Genomic DNA, 23,166 nt, shown 5'->3' on the forward strand with positions numbered 1-23,166 from the left:
CCTGGCACACAGGTAATGGAGCGTGCATTACATGGCCGACAGCATCAGACAAAAACACAGCGTCATCAGGGCTCTTTCACACTACATACCTTTCCGATTTCCGATTCTGATGCGATTTCACATACGATTCCGATTTTTGATACGCTTAAAAAAAGTCCTGCTTGCTGCGTTTTTTCCTTCTTGTGTTTCTAGCATCCAGAGAAAATCGCAAATCGGAATTGCGATTTGCAGTGTAATGCCTAGTACACACGGCGCAATTTCCCGTGAGATTGACGGTCAAATCGATTATTTCCGAAAAGGTACGATGTGATTTCCGATTGTATTTGCACAGAAGTGATGGGAAAATCCATCAGAAAAAAGCCACACACACCAAAGAGCTACTCAACAGCGTTACTACACACATAATACAACCAGACCCCAAAATCAACAACCTACGAAAATTGCCCATCTTGCCAAAACCGCTCAATTTCAAGCCGGCAAAGAGAGAAGGGGGGGAAAGCGGGGATGCCAGAAATCGAGGAGGCTCACCGTAACGTTTCTGCGACCACGCAAGCCACATTCCAGGGCTCCGGGGGGCTTCTGTTAGGGCCGGCACTTGACAATGCACAATGATTCACCGGCACAGCGCAGCATCACAATAAAAAAGGCTCGACAAGCTCGCAGCCAGCAACGCTGCAGAAGAAAAGCAAAAAAGAAAAAGACCCCCAAGTGTCACCTCAGCAGCATCGAGAGAAAATCACGAGAAGCCACCAGCGATCTCCGGCTGAGGGATTGTCGCATTTACCTTCCATATCATGACTTGCTTTCCAAAAGGCCAGACAGCCCAAAATCCCCCCCTCCCTTTCACAATGAGGAGGGGGAGGAAACGCAGGAGGGGGGTCCCCCTCCCCCCCTTCAGTCAGGTCTGAAGTGACACAGGCCTGCGTGCATTCACATTATATGTGTGAGAGAGAGAGAGTGCACAGGCCTCTCTACCTACAAACGCATACTCGTGCACCGGCGCGCTGGCATCGAGCCAATCCCAGCCGCCCATCAGCTGACTACCCCATTCACAGAGAAACGAGGAAGGGGGGGGGGGGGGGAAGCGATTACCTCCTGATTCCATCACCGGAACAACAAAAGAAGCCATTTCACCCTAAATGAGCCGTCTAGGCCTGCAGCCCGTTCCTGAAACCGACTCGCAGGGGAAAAGCAGCGAGACGATGTCTATTTGTCCGCGCGCCGCTGTCACGGCACGGCTCAGACACGCAGCGAGCACATTCCGCAGCATACTCACAGAAATCCAGCTGTCGGAGATGGGGGGAAGGGGGGGGGTGACTGAGACGAGGGGACGGAGATATTAAATAGAAGGAAGGTAGTGGAGACAGCGACACGGGAAAAGGAGGGGGGGTGGGGGGGGAGGTGATTTTTTTTTTCTTTTACTCGGATGTAAGGATTCTGTTAGGTGGGCGGCACAGACGGCATGACACCAATCCGCCCCCCCCCCCCTCCTTCTTCTCCAGGGATGCCTGCCCTAAGAGTGGGCACAGTGCTGCCACTCAACCAATCATAACCCTACAGTGAAATTAAACAAAAGACAAAAAAAAAAAAATAAGAAGCAAAGGAGAGGAGGAGGGGGGTAAGGGGGGATGCATACTTTTACCCATGATTCATAGCGTGGGCAAGGGGGGGTTAAATCCAGTTGTAGCTGGTTTTAAACCTCTGGACATGGAATTAGTGTTAATTTTTTTTTTTTTTTTGAAAGTCATTTGTGGTTTTGGCTGCGTACGTTGTGCAGTCCCCATCCCCCCCATACATGTGTCAGACCTCCTGTGGGGTGCAATCGTGCCCTGCAGCCCTTGGCCCCCTGCCAAACTTTCACCTCTGCCCCTCCGAGTGTCACGAGGCCACACCTGGAGATGCGTGGTGCGCTGGGGGGGGGCGCAGCCAGCGAGGGAGGGAGAAGAGAAAAAACCCCAGAGACCCCCCCAAGAAATGCGCGTGTAGATTCTCAGGATTATGTAACCCCCTGGCGTGATGTGCTGCGGAGGAGGAAGGATGGGCAAGGGATGACAGGCCAAGTTCACACCAACTGAACGCCTGTACGAATGACTGAACGCATAAGAGCTCCCTATGCCACTATTTATAGGAGATATAAAGGGGAACCCCGACACATCAATATAAACTATGGGGGGGGAATCTCACATGTATACATGTCATATCAAAAGTGGGAACCTTATGTCACTGTACATGGAAGGTCTATAGGAGATCTGCTATGTCTATGCATGTGACATATCTACGGCAGACCTGATATCAGTCTACAAGTGACATTCTAGGGGGGACCTCCTAAGCCTGTACATGTGGTTATTAATAAGTGAGACCTAAGATGCAGACCTGATATCACTATACATTGGTAGGGACCTCATATCCCTATACATGTGGCTATCAGGGCTGTGGAGTCAGAGTTGGAGCAATTTTGGGTACCCGGAGTCAGAGTTGGAGTCGGTGTTTTCATAAACTGAGGAGTTGGATGATTTTTGTACCTAATCCACAACCCTGGTAAGTAATAGACTAAGGAGTCAGAGTCGGAGCAATTTTGGGTACCTGGAGTTGGAGGTTTCATATCAGATGTCAGATGATTTTTGTACAGACTCCGCAGCCCTGGTGGCTATCTATAGGCGAGACCTCAGATGACCACACATGACCTGATATCACTACACGTGATATCTATGAGGTGGGGGAGATTTACCCTCCTGAGTCAGGCTCGGGAGGGAAAGCCACAGAACAGGGTGGTAATCCCGTGCTTAAGTGAGTTGCATGCATGAGCTGCAGCAGATCACTCTCTGGTAGGTTTTTCTTCTTGTTTTTAGGATCTAAAAGCTAATGAAAAAAACTTTCACTGCTTTTAGACCCTAAATCTGGAAATCATCAAAACGCCAGGGAGGTGTTTAAAGTGGGGACCTCATATCTATACATGGGTTCTCTAGAAAGGACACCTCCCATCAGTGTACAGGTGAGATCTAAGGAGGAAACCTCATCTCTCAGGTTTCTATTTAGTGAAACAATGTATCCTATTCACAGGAAACCAAGAAACGTTACACAGTTCCCTGATATTTCTACAAATATCATGTTACCGGGTTTTCCACACACACATTAGGGAGACTTTAGGGAGGTTATCTTATTTACTGTCCACATTTTTGTTATAAACGAAAAATAAATTCTCAGTCAGACTCTCAAATTGTTTATTCGCAAGGGGAGAATTATTTTGGAAGGAACCATTTGGAAGTCAGAAGGCAGCAGCTGTGATAGGAGCCATGGCTATCTTGCTCCCAAAATTGATACAACTCTGCATTAAGGGGCTCCTCTATATTTGTATTGACACACGAAAGTTTAAGGGGCACTCCCCATATTTCTATTACAATGACACATCACAAATGTACAGCATTCCTGCTCACATGACAGAGTGACAGGTAGCCAACATACTCCTATGTAAAAGATATTATGAAGTACCCCCAAATCCCCTGTAGTCACACGAGGTTACAATAAAGGAGGTGGTGGTTGGCAATGGCAGATAAATAAGCAGATTTGCTCTGCACACTATAGGGCACAGACGTTAGATAATAGAAGGGTGCTTACACAGGGTTGTCTGATAGCCCCACATATCAAAATGCGATTTATTCCAATGACCACTAAACAGGGCTGTGGAGTCGGAGTTGAAGTCGGAGTAATTTTGGGTACCTGTAGTCGGAGGTTTCATAATTTTTGTACCAAACCCTTAGTTCTGGTAAGTATTAGACTAAGGAGTCAGAGTCATTTTGTGTACCTGGAGTCGGTGGTTTCATAAACTGAGGAGTCGGAGTTGGATGATTTTTTTTACCGACTCCACAGCCCTGCCACTAAAAGGTGCCCACTGACTGTACAATTATGCCGCCGATCATGTCCGTTAAGGCCTCGTTTCCACTTGAAACGCAGGTGGCCGTAGTGACGCACGGTTCTGCGTTGTAGATGCGCTTGCAATTGCATTAATTTGTAATGAATGGGATTGCTGTGGAAATGCGCCGAAATGCATGGAACAATGCGCTGTGATTCCGCGGCGAATCGCAACACATCTATGGAAACAGACAATGCGGTCTATGCACTTCTGATGTCCCTGCGGTCGTGCTGCATTTCTAAAAGCGCAGCTAAAAATGGCACAGATGGAAACAAGCTCTAACAGGTGAATTTACGCTAGTCAATTCGATCATACCGAATCCATCAATCTAAAAGGATTGGCTAGCAGGAATTCGGCCGTTAACGGACAGGACCAATGGTTTCCGATCAATTACCGTGGTGATCGGGAATGATCAATCGGCCACTAAATTGTACCATTAATGAGCATATTAAGGGACTCCAAATCTTCATGCCAGATCTTTAGCACCTCTGGTGCCTGACTGACCAACCCCCAGGCGCATTGTTCTCCGCCCACAAAAAGTCACATCCTCATGCGCCACTTGTCATCGTCCCGCCTCCTTACTCCCTTAGCAACGTTAGCTTCTAGAACAGTGACAACTCTGTACAGAACTTGGCCCCAATTCTCTCTGGTGACAGGATACATGTAGCTTCACTGTCAACTGTCACCTAAACCCCTTACGCTGGGAATACACAATGAGTTTTTTCTGTCAGATTTACTGGCAGATCGATATCGACAGGTCTAATCTGATTGATTTCTGATCGATTCTTCATAGAAGAGAATGGAAAATAGATCAGGAAAAACGATCGGGAATCAGATCGGACCTGTCGGAAATAAATCGATCTGCCAGTAAATCTGAAAGAAAAACTAATTGTGTATTCCCAGCATTACAGTACCCCCTTCCCATAACACCCACCCACAGGAAGACACTCAGCCAATCACTGTGAGTTTGGTCAAGGAAGGAGTAGATGCATCTGAAGGTGGCCACTAACGATCCAGTTTCTAGCGAAAAATCATTTGAGCGATCAGAAATTCTGATTGGATTGGTTGTAAATCTCTGTTGATAGGCACAATTGATTACGAACGATTATAAAAAAAAAGTCGTCCAATTGGATTTTGGTCAAACTAAAATTTGTATTTTCTTGTTGGTTGTGATAGACAGTAAGCAAAGATTGGTTCATTGATGGGTGTAGTGAGAGATTTTTCTTCAGAATTATCCTGCACGCTCAAACGATTTTTCACTAGAAATTGTATAGTTAGTGGCCACCTTGAGCTAGAATATGCAGGAACAATGCAGCAGGTGATAGTTGTAACAGCCTAAGGGCTGGGACCCACTGGCAGCACTTCTGCAGTGCATGTTAATCTCTGGGCCAGAACCAGCAGCCAGCCCATCCAGCCACCAGCATAGCCAGAACCATCAGAGCAATCATACCCAGCAGTCGGCACATCAATACCAGCCACCGGCATAGCCAGAACCAGCAAAGCAATCATACCCAGCAGCCGGCACATCAATACCAGCCACTAGCATAGCCAGAACCATCAGAGCAATCATACCCAGCAGCCGACACATCAATACCAGCCATCAGCATAGCCAGAACCAGCAAAGTAATCATTCCCAGCAGCGGGCACATCAATACCAGCCACCGGCATAGCCAGAACCAGCAAAGCAATCATACCCAGCAGCCGACACATCAATACCAGCCATCAGCATAGCCAGAACCAGCAAAGTAATCATACACAGCAGCCGGCACATCAATACCAGCCACTAGCATAGCCAGAACCATCAGAGCAATCATACCAAGCAGCCGACACATCAATACCAGCCATCAGCATAGCCAGAACCAGCAAAGTAATCATTCCCAGCAGCCGGCACATCAATACCAGCCACTAGCACAGCCAGAACCTGCAGAGCAACCATACCCAGCAATCGGCACATCAATACCAGCCACCGGCATAGCCAGAACCTGCAGAGCAACCAGACCCAGCAGCTGGCACATCAATACCAGCCACTAGCATAGCCAGAACCTGCAGAGCAACCATACCCAGCAATCGGCACATCAATACCAGCCACCGGCATAGCCAGAACCTGCAGAGCAACCAGACCCAGCAGCCGGCACATCAATACCAACCACTAGCATAGCCAGAACCTGCAGAGCAATCATACCCAGCAATCGGCACATCAATACCAGCCACCAGCATAGCCAGAACCTGAAGACCAATCATATCCAGCAGCCGGCACATCAATACCAACCGCTAGCATAGCCAGAACCAGCAAAGCAATCATACCCAGCAGCTGGCACATCAATACTAGCCACCGGCATAGCCAGAACCAGCAAAGCAATCGTACCCAGCAGCTGGCACATCAATACCAGCCACCGGCATAGCCAGAACCAGCACAGCAACCAGACCGAGCAGCCAGCACATCAATACCAGCCTTTAGCATCGCTAGAACCAGCAGAGCAACCAGACCCAAAAGCCAGTACATCAATACCAGCCACTGGTATAGCCAGAACCAGCAGAGCAATCATACCCAGCAGCTGGCACATCAATACCAGCCATCAGCATAGCCAGAACCAGCAGAGCAATCGTACCCAGCAGCTGGCACATCAATACCAGCCACCGGCATAGCCAGAACCAGCACAGAAACCAGACTGAGCAGCTGGCACATCAATACCAGCCATCAGCATAGCCAGAACCAGCAGAGCAACCAGACCCAGCAGCCGGAAGATAAATACCAGTCACTGGTATAGCCAGAACCAGCAGAGCAACCAGACCCAGCAGCCGGCACATCAATACCAGCCACCAGCATAGCCAGAACCTGCAGAGCAATCGTACCCAGCAGCTGGCACATCAATACCAGCCACCAGCATAGCCAGAACCTGCAGAGCAATCGTACCCAGCAGCTGGCACATCAATACCAGCCATCAGCATAGCCAGAACCAGCAGAGCAACCAGACCTAGCAGCCGGAAGATAAATACCAGCCACCGGCATAGCCAGTACCAGCAGAGCAACCAGACCCAGCAGGCGGCACATCAATACCAGCCATCAGCATAGCCAGAACCAGCAAAGTAATCATACACAGCAGCCGGCACATCAATACCAGCCACTAGCACAGCCAGAACCAGCAGAGCAACCAGACCTAGCAGCCGGAAGATAAATACCAGCCACCGGCATAGCCAGAACCAGCAGAGCAACCAGACCCAGCAGGCGGCACATCAATACCAGCCATCAGCATAGCAAGAACCTGCAGAGCAATCGTACCCAGCAGCTGGCACATCAATACCAGCCACCGGCATAGCCAGAACCAGCAGAGCAACCAGACCCAGCAGGCGGCACATCAATACCAGCCATCAGCATAGCAAGAACCAGCAGAGCAACCAGACCCAGCAAGTTATTTTCCTTCCATAGTCAGTGAGAAGCAATAAATCTGACCAATACAACTTCCAAAATTTGTAAAGCTGCCCATACATTGTTGCAATTTTTCTTTCTCGGTTTTTTGGTTTAAGCAATTGATTTTATAGGTTGATTGAACACTAGTTGATTGTGGAACCACACAAGTGGCCAGAACCGACGTTAGGGAGTAAGACAGGACCTTTCACCTGGGTACAGCCAGGATCTTTTCAGTCTTCTATGGTCATTTAAGCTTTGCTGGGCAGCTTGAAAAGTGACAGGAGCACAAATCAGCAAACTGTTGCGGTCGTACAGCACTAGGTTTTAACTTTGTACCAATAAAGTTTTAATGACCATAGAAGACTGTGCAGACTTCAATCAATTGCTTGACTAATGCTACGTACACACGTGCGATAACGATCGTTCGCTAGGAACGATAATTGACAAACGAATGATACGGCAACGATAGGAATGCAACGATGGGATGCAGCGATCATCATACACATTTTAACGATCGTTCTCGCAGAAAAGAACGATCAGAAGGAAATGTTGCGTACATATTTATATAAAATAAATAAAACCCACTAACATGGAGTTACAATAGATACAAATATATGATCGTTAACTTGAGCACAAAGTTTAATTGAAATGAGCAACGTAACAATCTTTACGGCCGCGCTACAAAGGAAGTACTGAAGCTGGGCAGAATTCAACGCAGGCGCATTGGCCTTTGTAACGATCGTTCTCGGCCGATGTCTGTACAGACTATAGTTTTGTAACGATTGTCGGTAGATACGATCCGTCAGGTTGGATATTTCCATCTTCCCGATGTCGTTCGTGTTAATGATCGTTGGGTAAAGCTTTCTCCCCGATTGTCGGCGGAACGATCGTTAACTAGCTGTTTCAAACGACCATAGTCGCCAGTGTGAACGCAGCATAAGTGGATTGAGCAGAATTTTTCACCATGCATTTCATAACATTTTCAACAAAAATTGTCAATCAAAATAAACTATTAGATGTTTCCATACCATCAACCATTTTATCAAATAATCATAAAAACTGAACAATCTGGCTGAATGGTGTATGACCAGTGCAAAATGTAAGCAATTGGTGTAGAAAATACAGGCGAGAAAATAAAAGCAAGTGGGAAAGTACACACTGAGAGGGACATGGTGGCAGCCATATGTATTTCTTTTACACAATGCATATTGCCTGGCTGTCCTGCTGATCCTCTCCCTCTAAATCCATGTAGCCATAGACCCTGAACAAGCATGCAGCAGATCAGGTGTTTCTGACTAAAATCTGACTAGATCAGCAACATGATTGTTTCAGATGTGTGATTCAGACACTAGTGATCCATAAAAGATCAGCAGGGTTGCCGGGCAACTGGTATTGTTTAGAAGGAAGCAAATATGGCAGCCTCCATATACCCCCCACTTCAAGTGTGCTTAAAAGCCAAAACAGAACAATGCCAAATTCCAATAGCAGCCAGGGTGATAAGTGAATATAAACAGTATACAGGCACTAAGGGGTGGACAGAATATCTGTTATAAGCTAAATGTGCTCTCCACTGCACCACAGTCTTAATTCTCTCCGCTCTAGATTCAGCTGCTAAGTGGGTCAATCAGGTGTGACCATGTAAAACAAAGTAAAAAAGGACAACCTACACCAGACTACATTTCTCAGCATCCCTGCTTTACAGTAGAAACTATAGGTTTATATGAGGAGTTGTTACTTAGTAGTGTACAATAATCAGTGGTTGAATCTGGCAAACAGGAGAGTTGCCCGAGCCACACCAGAGAATCATGCATGAATAGGAACATGGGTGGATGTATACTTGAAGGACAACTGAAGTGAGAGGAATATGGTGGCTACCATATTTATTTCCTGTTAAACAATAACGGTTGCCTGGCAGCACCGTGGATCTATTTAGTTGCAGCAATGTCTGAAGGCTCATACACACATCAGACCATAGTCTTTTGAAAATGAAAGATCACAGATCTGTTTTACCCCCTTCCATGTAGTATGAGAGCCATACTCTACACAGTCTATTCTATGGAGCTGAACTCCCCATCAGAAAAAAAAAACTTTGCAAGATGCTGCACACACAGATGCTGTACAGACACAAAAGATCTGTAGCTGCAAAAGATCTGTTCCTGCCAAAAATCCAACCCTGCAAATTGCAATGATAGTCTATGAGAACTGCAGATCATCATACACACATGATTTAACTGACATTCATCTGCAGATCAGATCCACCAGGTTGGATTTTCAGATCTGCAGATCTGTCAGTTAAATCATGTGTGCATGATGATCTGCAGATCTCATAGACTATCATTGCAATTTGCAGGGTTGGATTTTTGGCAGGAACAGATCTTTTGCAGCTACTGATCTTTTGTGTCTGTACAGCATCTGTGTGTGCAGCATCTTGCAAAGTTTTTTTTCTGATGGGGAGTTCAGCTCCATAGAATAGACTGTGTAGAGTATGGCTCTCATACTACATGGAAGGGGGTAAAACTGGTCTGTGATCTTTCATTTTCCAAAGACCATGGTCTGATGTGTGTATGAGCCTTGACTCACACCAGAAACAAGCATGCAGATAATGTTGTCAGATCTGACAATGTCTGAAACACCTGATCTGCTGCAAGCTTGTTCAGGGGCTATGGCTAAAAGTATTAGAGGCAGAGGATCAGTAGGACACCCAGGCAATGTGCATTGATTAAAAGGAAATAAATATGGCAGCCTCCATAGCCCTCTCGCTTCAGTTGCCCTTTGAGTATATACAGCAAGTCTCTAAAATCAAGATTGTATGGTGTATTTACCCGATATATTTGGGCACATCCATAATAGAGGGGTCGCCTCCTTATCTGTGACAAGTTCAACCACATACAGTGAAGGCCCTCCCCCAATATGGCAGCAGAAACGAGGGCGGAGCCATAGACAGCCAGAAACATTCTCCACGTGCAAATCAACAGTAACTAGTCACAATTATCTGTGATTTTTACTTAGAAGATACCAAATTATATCAGGATGCAACAATGATACAGAACAGTTGAGGAACACAGAGGAAACCCAACAAAGGCAGCCAGAGAAGCACTGGTGTAGCGCACTACGACGATGTAGCCAATCATAATTGAGATTTAAATTAGGCAGCGCTACCCACGTCGCGGGGGTGTTTAACGTCCATAAATATGTACACGTCGCCGGTGAGTTGGGCACCGGCGGGAGAGACGAATGATGGTGAGTTGCCGCAACTTGGAGGGGGATGGAATTCACGGTCAGTCATCTGCCAGAGCCCCAAATTACCCTTACGCACCCCGCGCAGCATTACATTGCTGCTATGGGGTGCCCGGTTCTGGCGGTGAGCGCTGTAACCACCTGCTACGGTTAACTTACCCATGCCTCCACCTTAGTCGATGCGCTCCCCTCGCGTCCCACGTCACTCCCATGCTTCCTCCTTCAACCCAGAAGGCGGCATAAGATTGACATTGATCGCAAGTGAAGCGCATTGATTAAGGCGGCGTCTTGGGTAACTTAAAGGAGAACTGTAGTGAGAGGTATATGGAGGCTGCCATATTGATTTCCTTTTAAGCAATACCAGTTGCCTGGCAGCCCTCCTGAGCTATTTGCCTGCAGAATCACACCAGAAACAAGCATGCAGCTAATCTTGTCAGATCTGACAAAAATGTCAGAAACACCTGATCTGCTGCATGCTTGTTCAGGGGCTATGGCTAAAAGCATTAGAGGCAGCGGATCAGCAGGGCTGCCAGGCAACTGGTATTGCTTAACCTCCTTGGCGGTATGGACGAGTATACACGTCCATTACCGCCGGAGGTCGCCGCTCAGGCCCTGCTGGGCCGATTTTTACCAAATAAAAAGCAGCACACGCAGCCGGCACTTTGCCAGCCGCGTGTGCTGCCTGATCGCCGCCGCTCTGCGGCGATCCGCCGCGAGTAGCGGCGAAAGAGGGTCCCCCCCAGCCGCCCAAGCCCTGTGCAGCCGGAACAAATAGTTCCGGCCAGCGCTAAGGGCTGGATCGGAGGCGGCTGACGTCAGGACGTCGGCTGACGTCCATAACGTCACTCCGCTCGTCGCTATGGCGACGAGGGAAGCAAAACAAGGAAGGCTGCTCATTGCGGCCTTCCTTGTTTATTCTGGGCGCCGGAGGCGATCAGAAGATCGCCTCCAGAGCACCCTCTAGTGGGCTTTCATGCAGCCAACTTTCAGTTGGCTGCATGAAATCGTTTTTTTTTTATAAAAAAAAAACCCTCCCGCAGCCTCCCTGGCGATTTTAATAGAACGCCAGGGAGGTTAAAAGGATATAAATATGGCAGCCTCCATATCTCTCTCACTACAGTTCTCCTTTAACCCCTCTGTTGTGGGCAGCGGTGCCTAATTTTAATTTTGATTATGAGTAGCTACTTGCACAAAGCAGTAACTGCATATATAAGTGACACATTCTACCGCGTCCGTGTAGATCACCAAAAAAAATGGCACATAGATAAAATAGTTCACATTACTTACCGATAGATATCTTCTGCATTTCTATCTCACAGCAATATAAGTTCTCAAATACAGTGGGTTGTGAAAGTTTGGGCAACCATTTTTTATCATAACAACCAACGATTTATACAGGAAAATCATGACGACATGATTTTCCTGTATAAATAGTTGGCTGTTATGATAAAAAAAATGTCAGTTACTGTAAATATATCATATAGGAGACACACGCAGTCATATTTGAGAAGAGAAATGAAGTTTATTAGATTTACAGAAAGTGTGCAATAATTATTTAAACCAAATTAGGCAGGAGCATACATTTGGGCACTGTTGTCATTTTATTGATTCCAAAAACTTTAGAACTAATGATTGGAACTCAAATTGGCTTAGTAAGCTCAGTGACCCCTGACCTACATTCCCAGGTGAATCCAATTATGAGAAAGAGTATTTAAGGGTGTCAATTGTAAGTTTACCTCCTCTTTTAATTTTCTCTAAAGAGTAGCAACATGGGGGTCTCAAAGATTGTTCACCATCATGGTTTAGGGGAAGGATACAGAAAGTTGTCTCAGGGGTTTCAGCTGACTGTTTCCACAGCTAGGAACATACTGAGGAAATGGAAGACCACAGGCTCAGTTCAGTTAAGGCTTGAAAAGGCAGACCAAGAAAGATCTCAGATATACAGAAGCGATGAATGGTGAGAACAGTAAACCCACAGACCAGCACCAAAATCCTACAACATCATCTTGCTGCAGATGGAGTCACTGTGCATCGTTCAACCATTCGGCGCACTTTACACAAGGAGATGCTGTATGCGAGAGTGATGCAGAAGAAGCCTTTTCTCCGCCCACAGCACAGAGCTGCTTGAGGTATTCCAAAGCACATTTGGTCAAGCCGAATAAGGTGCTGTATAAGGTGGAATAAGGTGCTGTGTACTGATGAAACTAAAATTGAGTTATTTGGGCATTACAAGGAGTATTATGCATGGAGGAAAAACAGCAGCATTCCAAGAAAAACACCTGCTACCTACAGTAAAATATGGTGGTGGTTCCATCATGCTGTGGGGCTGTGTGGCCAATGCAGGGAATGTGAATCTTGTCAAAGTTGAGGGACGCATGGATTCCACTCAGTATCAGCAGATTCTGGAGACCAATGTCCAGGAATCAGTGACAAAGCTAAAGCTGCGCCGGGGCTGGATCTTTTAACAATACAACAACCCTAAACGCTGCTCAAAATCCACTAAGGCATTCATGCAGAGGAACAAGTACAACGTTCTGGAATGGCCATCCCAGTCCCCAGAACTGAATATAATTGAAAATATGTGGTGTGAGTTAAAGAGAGCTGTCCATGCTCGGAAGCCATCAAACCTGACTGAACTAGAGATGTTTTGTAAAGAGGAATGGTCCAAAATACCTCCAACCAGAATCCAGACTCTCATTGGAACCTACAGGAAGTGTTTAGAGCAGGCATGGGTAAACTTGGCCCTCCAGCTGTTAAGGAACTACAAGTCCCACAATGCATTGCAGGAGTCAGACAGTCACAGTCACGACTCATAAAGGCAAATGTATTGTGGGACTTGTAGTTCCGTAACAGCTGAAAAGCCGAGTTTGCCCATGTCTGGTTTAGAGGCTGTAATTTCTGAGGAGGGTCTACTAAATATTGATTTCATTTATTTTTTTGTGGTGCCCAAATGTATGCACCTGCCAAATTTAGTTTAAACAATTATTGCACACTTTTTGTAAATTAAATAAATAATTTTAATATAATTTATATAATATAATTTAAATAATATTAAAATAAACTGAATTTCACTTCTTAAATATCACTGTGTGTGTCTCCTATAGGATATATTTAACGGACATTTTTTATCGTAACAACCAACGATTTACACAGGAAAATCCTGGCGATTAACAAGGTTGCCCAAACGTTTGCATCCCACTGTATACATATAAAGCAAAGACCAAAAATAGACAAAATAAATAAAATCAACAAGTGAAATTTTATCAAACATATTTCTCATGTACAGTACATTTTCTGTATATTGTCCTGCTCCTTACATATTCTGCAGTATAATACAATTCTCTATGCTACAAACCCCTATATATTCTCCGGTACCAGGAAACCCCAGGTTCACAAAAGAATTGCACGTCGCATTAGGCCGCTGCCCACAGGTATGTCTATGCATACTTAAAGGGACTCTAAATACAAAAATTAAAAATAAAACCAGATACTTACCTAAGGAGGGGGAGGGCTCTGAGTCCTACAAAGCCTTCCCATTCCTCTCCTCGTCTCGTCGTTCCTGCGATGGCTCCCTCGTTAGCAGTCTCCGCCCCAGATAAATATTGCAGCCACTATATCCCTCTCCGTTTCTGTGCACTTTAAGAACGCAACTGCATGTACACACCACACTAAGCCACCTCAACACAAAGCCACTGCCACAAGGGCTCTTTTACAGTATACGCTTAAAAACTGATGTGTTTCAGCTTTCCACAGCAGTGCATTGGAGGAAAAAAAACTTCAGCTTTTCAGCGTAGTGTGTAAAAGGCCATAGGGAAACATGGACGTTACCTTGCACATCAGTTATCCGTTCAGTTATAACGGACAGCAACTGATTTAGTGTGAAAGTACCCTAAGCCGCTGCCCACATGTCCCATGCATACTTACAGCCTTCAGTTAGTATATAAGGTAATACAATCCCTTTAGCATTACAATATCCAATATAATACAATCCTTTGTGCTACAAAGCCATATACTGTACTGTCCTTATAACGTATCATAGTATAAATCCCCATGTCTCTGCTCTCCTGTATAGCTGCTCCTCTACAATTTAATTTACATTATCCTCTATAATATTATAAACCTTATCCCCCTCCCCTTATAGTTATGCTCTATATTACACTGTATCGTATCATCCTCTCATATGAACGTACCTTGTCCTCTGTATTATGTTCTATATTATTCATCTCCTGTATAATTGCCTCCATTAACCCCTCCCTCCAATCTTCTGTATATTCTGCACACCTGGCTATACTGTACTGTACTGTATATTGCTCCTCTACGTGTTATAGGTAACCGCCTCTATACTATACAGCAGTGTTTCTCCGCAGTGTTCCAGCGGATACCCCTTAATATCCACATTGGCCAAGTACCCGTACTGTGAGTAACGTCAGCACAAGTAGCCCTTGATGCATACATGCTGCTTACGAGTACTCCATGATTGTGTATATTGTTCCTTGGTGATTGTAATTAACTAAAGGGGCGGGACCGGATCTACATTATCCTTCCCTTCTGTCCTCAACACACTGTATATTACCCCGTCCAGCCTCTATATTATCCTCCTCTCTCTACTCCACTGTGTATTACCCCATCCAGCCTCTATATTATCTTCCCCTCTATACCCCACTGTGTATTACCCCATCCAGCCTCTATATTATCTCCCCCTCTATACTCCACTGTGTATTACCCCATCCAGCCTCTACATTATCTCCCCCTCTATACACCACTGTGCATTACCCCATCCAGCCTCTATATTATCTCCCCCTCTATACTCCACTGTGTATTACCCCATCCAGCCTCTACATTATCTCCCCCTCTATACACCACTGTGCATTACCCCATCCAGCCTCTATATTATCTCCCCCTCTATACTCCACTGTGTATTACCCCATCCAGCCTCTATATTATCCGCCCCTCTATAGTCCACTGTGTATTACTCCATCCAGCCTCTATATTATCTCCCCCTCTATACTCCACTGTGTATTACCCCATCCAGTCTCTATATTATCCTCCCCTCTATACTCCACTCTGTATTACCCCATCCAGTCTCTATATTATCCTCCCCTCTATACTCCACTGTGTATTACCCCATCCAGCCTCTATATTATCCTCCTCTCTATACTCCACTGTGTATTACCCCATACAGCCTTTATATTATCCTCCCCTCTATACACCACTGTGTATTACCCCATCCAGCATCTATATTATCCTCCCCTCTATACTCCACTGTGTATTACCCCATCCAGCATCTATATTATCCTCCCCTCTATATTCCACTGTGCATTACCCCATCCAGCCTCTATATTATCTCCCCCTCTATACTCCACTGTGTATTACCCCATCCAGCCTCTATATTATCCTCCCCTCTATACTCCACTGTGTATTACCCCATACAGCCTCTAGATTATCCTCCACTCTATACACCACTGTGCATTACCCCATCCAGCCTCTATATTATCTCCCCCTCTATACTCCACTGTGTATTACCCCATCCAGCCTCTATATTATCTCCCCCTCTATACTCCACTGTGTATTACCCTATCCAGTCTCTACATTATCCTCCCTTGTATACCCCACTGTGTATTACCCCATCCAGGATCTACATTATCCTGCCTTGTATACCCCACTGTGTATTTCCCCATCCAGCCTCTATATGATCCTCCCCTCTATACTCCACTGTGTATTACCCCATCCAGCCTCTATATTATCCTCCCTTCTATACTCCACTGTGTATTACCCCATCCAGCCTCTATATCCCTCCTCTATACTCCACATCCAGCCTCAATATTATCCTTCCCTCTATACTCCACTGTGTATTACCCTATCCAGTCTCTAGATTATCCCCCTCTATACTCCACTGTGTATTACCCCAGCCATCCTCTATATTATCCTCCCTTGTATACCCCACTGTGTATTACCCCATCCAGCCTCTATATGATCCTCCCCTCTATACCCCACTGTGCATTACCCCATCCAGCCTCTATATCCTTCCTCTATACTCCACTGTGTATTACCCCATCCAGCCTCTATATCCCTCTTCTATACTCCACATCCAGCCTCAATATTATCCTTCCCTCTATACTCCACTGTGTATTACCCTATCCAGTCTCTAGATTATCCTCCTCTATACTCCACTGTATATTACCCTATCCAGCCTCTATATTATCCTCCTCCTGTGAAGGTTAGCAGAGTTACCGCCGCCGCAAGCGGTAGCAGGGCGGCGGTTTCTTCATCTCAGCCGGCGGTTTCAACAGCACAGTCAGTTTGTGACATCTTGCCTCAGGGCAGCAGGGACACCGCCGCCGCGGCATGGCAGTGGTTCCCGCTACTCAGCCGGCATCTACTAATCTTCTTGCCAACACGGATACTGCACACAGCCTCTCTGTCACTCAGAGGCTGAGGCTTACGAGCGGGCCAAGCGAAAGGACCTTTATGCTTGTAGAAGGGCTGTCAGCTGACCAAGCCGGTCAGCTGACTCCTTCCGCTCTTCTGATTGGATAAATGACTGGGGCGGAGCTGAGGAGCTCTTCCAGTACATATAGGACCTGTATGCCAGTCATTCCCTGTCTGCTGTTGCAAATGCTATATGTGCTAGCTCTCAGACCTTAGCTAGATCCTACAGTGTGCCAGAACCGGCAGGAGCTGGGAATCCACACTGAGTCAGTTTCTTGATAGCTTAAAGTACTAATTGCATTGTTTATCTGTTATGACCTCTTGCTTGCCCGACTACGCTCTAGTCTTCTGATTCTGTACCTTGCCTTTCTGATCTCGTTGCCGTACTATTGCCGATTTCACTACACACTGATCCTGTCTCTCGATTCTGTACTGTCTCTGTCCGTGAGTTGCTGAACCTGCCTGTCTGACTACGCTACCCTCAGTTCTAGGTATCTAGCCTGAGGGGTTCCAGTATTTCCGCTCCTCGGAAATACTGCGCTGCATTAATGTCTGAATCACACATTCCCATCTTGGTGTGTTCAGCCTTCAACCGAGGTCTCTTAGCCTTGGGAACTCTCGGTAGCAGCATTGTTGATCACCTCATTCCACCTGGTGATCTCACTACTTTGCAGATTAGGATCTTATTGTCTATTGATCCTTGCCTGCAGTAGTGTCTGTGGCTCATTTGTGTTCCTGGGATTCCTGCTCCTCAGGAATTCCTAATTTGTTCTACGTGTATTCATCATTACTGTTGCACCAAGCACTCACACTTTAGGTGTCCAGAGGTTAGTTCATACTCGCATTATTGATGATTCTGCAGATCATCCATAATCTGGTATATCTGCATTCTTGGCAATTCTGCAGATCGCCAACAATCAGATTCTCTCTGTGGGCTGACACCAATCGTTACACCTCCATAGTCCTTCATTACATTCTCCTGTATATAGAGATTTCCATAAAGCATGTAAATATAGGGAATACTTTTACACACCTTTACCTGCTGCTTATAATATATTACTGTATAAAGAGTATGTACATGGTTTATTTTTTCCTAGCCTCCTTGATATCAGTACTAACTTGCACGCAGAATATACATAATTCTCTGGACTTATTACTGGTCAGTAAAGCAATGTATAATGGTAAACCAAGGGTCAGGGTTGGTCCGAATGCTGGTATATAGAATATATAGGTTCTCTGGCATTATTATTATCTCTATATTTATAGAGTAGGCTGTACATCACATTTCACCTCCTGAAGGTCAGTGCTGGGCTGTATATCGGTTTAGCGTGTGTAAATGGCTCTCTGACCTCAGTATTGCTGTATTTTAGAAATATAGGTATATCCCCATAACATTGGGAGGAATCCTGTTAGTTGTGTCTGTCCTCTATTGAGCGCACTTCTTTTTTCCAGCACATCCCACAGATGTTTAATCAGCCTGCATCCGAGGAATTTGAAGGTTTCATTAGTTCAGGACACTTTCTTCCATCACTCCATTGTCCGGTTCTGACTTTTGCGTGCCCATTGAAGCTGCTTTTAGCAGTGGTCAGGGATAAGCATGGGCACTTGACTGGTCTGCAGCCACACAGCCCAATAATGCAACATGCTTTGGTACACTGTGTGCTCTGACACCTCTCTCACCAGGCCTGGATTTACATCACAGGATCCTATAGGCACAGATGTCCTGGCACAATAGACTTCACCTTCCACCCACCTACAAACCCAGCCAAACTGCTCTGCAAGTGTGCTGGCTGTCCCAGCTGTCACTTCTCCCTTACTTCCCTTGCCTGTCACAGGTACTGTAGCTACAGGTTCCCCTTAGCATTAGGTAGCCAGAGCTATCCTAAGTATTAGGTAGCTAGAGGTGCCCTTTAGAGATCTCAGCAGTGAAATGCTAGGAGCAGTGTAAGTATAAGTAACCTCTTATTTACACTCTCATCAGGACTCTGTAAAGAGGAGGGGGGAAGGAGGCACTAGGGAAGGGGTGTGAGCCGCCTTTCCATCATCAGGCGCCTGTAGGCATGTGCCTACAGTGCCTTATGGTAAATCCGGCCCGGTCTCTTATGGTCAGTGTTTCAGCAATCTGTGCTACAGCAGCTCTTCTGTAGGATTCGACCAGACAGGCTTGCCATCGTTCCCACTTGCTTTTGGGTACCTATTACTGCCACCTGTCTACTAGTCATTTTTGGGCTAATTCGCACTACAAGAGCTCTTCTAAGTGCTTTGTGATTTTAAAAACTCTCACTAATGTACTGCTGTTTGTGAGTGTTCTCACTGGAGCAATGTGATTTTGTAAAAGTCCCCCTTCAAATTGCCTTAGCAAGAGCTTTCCAAATCACTAGCGCTAAAAAGGCTCTTGTAGTGTCAGTCAGCCGTTAAAGTGGACCTTAATTCTTGCACAGGACAGAAGGAAAGGATTCAGGAAAGGAACACACTAGGCAGAATTGAATGAGTTTTTCCCATAGAACGTAGTGGAAACCGCATATGCGATTCTGCCTAGTGTGTTCCCACCCATAGAAATGCACCCTGTATGTATTTAGAGAGTTTAATTCAATTCTCAAGAGGTAGCACTCACAGTTTGTATATACCAGTGATGGGTAACCTTGGCACTCCAGCTGTGACAAAACTACAAATCTCATCATGCCTCTGCCTCCCCGAGTTATGCTTAGAGCTATCAGCATATTGCAAAGCCTCATGGGACTTGTAGTTCCACCACAGCTGGAGTGCCAATGTTAGCCATCACTGGTATATACTATCCACTTAAAATCCAGTCCATAAAACATCTAGTATATTATATCCTAAAAAATGCCAAATTGCACTCTCTGCATAGACAGTTCAGCAACAGCCAGTGTGAACCAATCCTCTCAATTCCACTTGCACAACTATTGCAGACGATCTACAGATCGTCAATAGCTGCGGTTTTGTCAGCGCCCGCTGTGCCCTCTGTGCTTTGCCGCGAATCCACTCCAGAGCGGCACACCACTACACCAATCGCTAGATGGAGATGGTATGACGGCGGCGGTAGGCGCAGCTGTACAGAGTGTACAGCTCCGCCTACGTCATACAATCTCTATCCAGGGATTGGTGGAGCGGTGTGCCACTCTGGACTGGACTCACCGCCCGCCTCATTATCAGAAATATGCACTGCTAGTCACAGCTTCTGTCAATCAGTGACTCGAGTGGATCCACCCCCCGCTGCCCGGCTCAAGCAATCAGCAATATGCTGATTGTAATGTGTAAAATGTTACGCATTGCACCCGTAATGCGTAAAAATGTATTTGTTGATGTCTGCAATAGCTTCCTGCACCAGCAGGAATGCGTAAAAACGTACGCATGGCGGCCGGCTAACTCCCAGTCGGCAAAAAACAAAAACTAGCTGGCAGCGGGGGATCAGAGGAGCCATGAGTGACTGCGAGGGCACAGGATAGCTGCAGGGGGCTGATAGATGCCCCAGGTAAGTGAAACTTTTTTTTTTTTTTTTTTTTTTTTAAGGAGTTAAAGAGACACTGAAGCGAGAATAAATCTCGCTTCTTGTCTCATAGTCAGCAGGGGCATGTGTGCCCCTATCACTATCGCGCGGCTAAACGAGGGTCCCTGACCCCCCAACACCCCCCCTGCAAAATCAACGACCAACTTGGTCGTAGATTTTGCTGCTCTTCAGGCAGGGCTAACGGCTGCAGCCCTGCCTCTCAGCGCCGTCTATCAGCGGCGCATCGCCGCCTCTCCCCCGCCCCTCAGTGAAGGAAGACAGAGGGGTGGGGGAGAGGCGGAGATACGCGCTGACAGACGCGCCTGAGGCAGGGCTGCGGCGGTTAGCCCTGCCTGAATCCGGAAGAGGGGATGCGCTGCTCGGAGGGGATTTCGGGGGCTAAGGGATCCCCGTTTAGCTGCGGGATAGCGGCGTTTTAGCAGAGGCACACATGCCCCTGCTGACTATGAGGTCTGAAGTGAGATTTACTCTCGCTTCAGACTCTCCTTAAGGTTCCCTTTAACCTCCCTGGCGTTCTATTAAGATCGCCAGGGAGGCTGCGGGAGGGGTTTTTTTTTTTAATAAAAAAAAAAACTATTTCATGCAGCCAACTGAAAGTTGGCTGCATGAAAGCCCACTAGAGGGCGCTCCGGATGCGTTCTTCTGATCGCCTCCGGCGACCAGAAGTAACACGGAAGGCCGCAATGAGCGGCATTCCGTGTTTCGCTTACCTCGTCGCCATGGTGACGAGCGGAGTGACGTCATGGACGTCAGCCGACGTCCTGACGTCAGCCGCCTCCGATCCAGCCCTTAGCGCTGTTCCGGCTACGCTGGGCTCAGGCGGCTGGGGGGACCCTCTTTCGCCGCTGCATGCGGCGGATCGCCGCGCTGCAGCGGCGATCAGGTAGCACGCGCGGCTGGCAAAGTGCCGGCTGCGTGTGCTGCTTTTTATTTGAGCCAAATCGGCCCAGCAGGGCCTGAGCGGCAGGCTCCGGCGGTACTGGACGAGCTGATCTCGTCCAGACTGCCCAGCAGGTTAACAGGGACTACTCATAAGACTTACCACTCAGGAATTGTTCTGACCCAGTCTAGCCTTCTATTGACCTTTGTTAAAAGTCATTCAGATGCCCTCACTTGCTCATTTTATCTGCTTCTAAATAGGAATGTTGAATGAGAGGCAAATCATTTTTAGTTTAAAAGCGGATCCGAGATGAAAATCTAACTATGACAAGTAACTTGTCTATATATCTTATCTAATGTTTAGATAGTTTACACAGCAAATCTAGCTGCAAACAGCTTCAAAAGTTTATGATTATTTATTCCTGTGATACAATGAGAGAGGCCATGTTCTGTTTGTCACATTACACACAGGCAAGCTGAAGGCATCTGCAGCCCTCAGCTCAATCCCCTCTCCTCCTCCCCTCTGCCTCTGAAATCTCTGGTTAGTAACCTCCTCCTGCCCAGACTGAGCTCCCATAAGCCCTTGCTACCTGGGACTGAGTGCCTTGGCTCTCTGAAAAAGCTGTGGGTGAGGCTTGTTTAGTTTATAGGGAATTAGAGTATTAAAACAAAAAAGTATTTGGCTTGAGGAATACCCTATAATCTTTATGAAAGGCACACAATTATGCAATGATTGGCGTGAACGCGGCGGCAGCCCCAGTACCACTCCACGTCAATTGGTGTGAAGTCCTAAGGGCAGAGATTGCAGGGGATCGTGCGCATCCCCGATAGAATGACAGAGCTCCGCCATCGCTGCTAGGAGACTGTTAGACAGCAAAACCGCCGTCTATTTACATAGTACAGCGCTGCGATCTACAGCATCGCTGTACAGGGGACAGACATGTGACATGGCTGCCCCCGAGACACACAGGAGCAATCAGCTGTCATAGGCTAGCGGGGGGCGGGGTTACAGTAAAGTAATTAAAAAAATAGTATTTATTTAAATAAAAACAGTATAAGTATTTGTAAAAAAATAAAAATCCTCAGAGTGATCATAGCCCACCAACAAAACTCTGTTGGTGGGCAGAAAAGGGGGGGGGGGGGGGGAATCACTTGTATGCTAGATTATACGGCCCTGCAGCGAGACCTCAAAGGGAACCAGAGATGAAGTAAAGAGAAGCTTTTATACATACCTGGGCTTCCTCCAGCCCCATAGGCACGGATCTCTCCCCCGCCACCTTCCTCCTCTGGCCGCAGCTAAGAGAACCGGCTCCCCGCTCTTCCGTCAGTCGGAGCCAGCTATGCAGAAGTGCGCCCTCTACTTATCTCTCCAGCGGCTGCTGGAGAGATACACAAAGAGCGCACTTCTCCTGCGTAGCTGGCTCCGACTGACGGAAGAGCGGGGAGCCGGTTCTCGTAGCTGCGGGCAGCGGTGGATGGCAGTGTGGGAGCGATCCGTGCCTATGGGGCTGGAGGAAGCCCCAGGTATGTATAAAAGCTTCTCTTTACTTCATCTCTGGTTCTCTTTAAAGCTGCAGTGGCATAATTAGTAAAACAATGGCCTGGTCATTAGGGGGTTTTAAGAGCGCGGTCCTAAAGTGGTTAAAAATTATCATTCATCATTTTCCAAGATGCCTACATTTGCACGCAATATCTGCATAATCCTGCATCAACTCTGAAGAAGCGACAAACATTTACTAAATATCTCACCCCTTGACTTGTGCCATTGTGACA

General features: G+C 46.6%; 1 protein-coding gene across 6 annotated transcripts in view; it reads right to left on the bottom strand.

Annotated features, from left to right (window-relative positions):
• GATAD2B (GATA zinc finger domain containing 2B) overlaps positions 1 to 23,166 on the bottom strand; it is an 82,773-nt gene that overhangs the window by 52,220 nt on the left and 7,387 nt on the right. The window contains exon 1 of one of the 6 annotated variants that reach the window (XM_068252431.1): positions 785 to 878. The exons of 4 other annotated variants lie outside the window; for them this stretch is intronic. The gene's annotated coding sequence lies outside the window, so the exon portion shown is untranslated. Of the gene's footprint in view, positions 1 to 528; positions 688 to 784; positions 879 to 23,166 lie in introns of those variants that run through there. One more of the 6 variants, XM_068252430.1, reaches the window with a different exon arrangement.

The sequence above is a fragment of the Hyperolius riggenbachi genome, chromosome 9 (genome assembly GCF_040937935.1).
Source record: "Hyperolius riggenbachi isolate aHypRig1 chromosome 9, aHypRig1.pri, whole genome shotgun sequence".
Lineage (NCBI taxonomy): Eukaryota > Metazoa > Chordata > Amphibia > Anura > Hyperoliidae > Hyperolius > Hyperolius riggenbachi.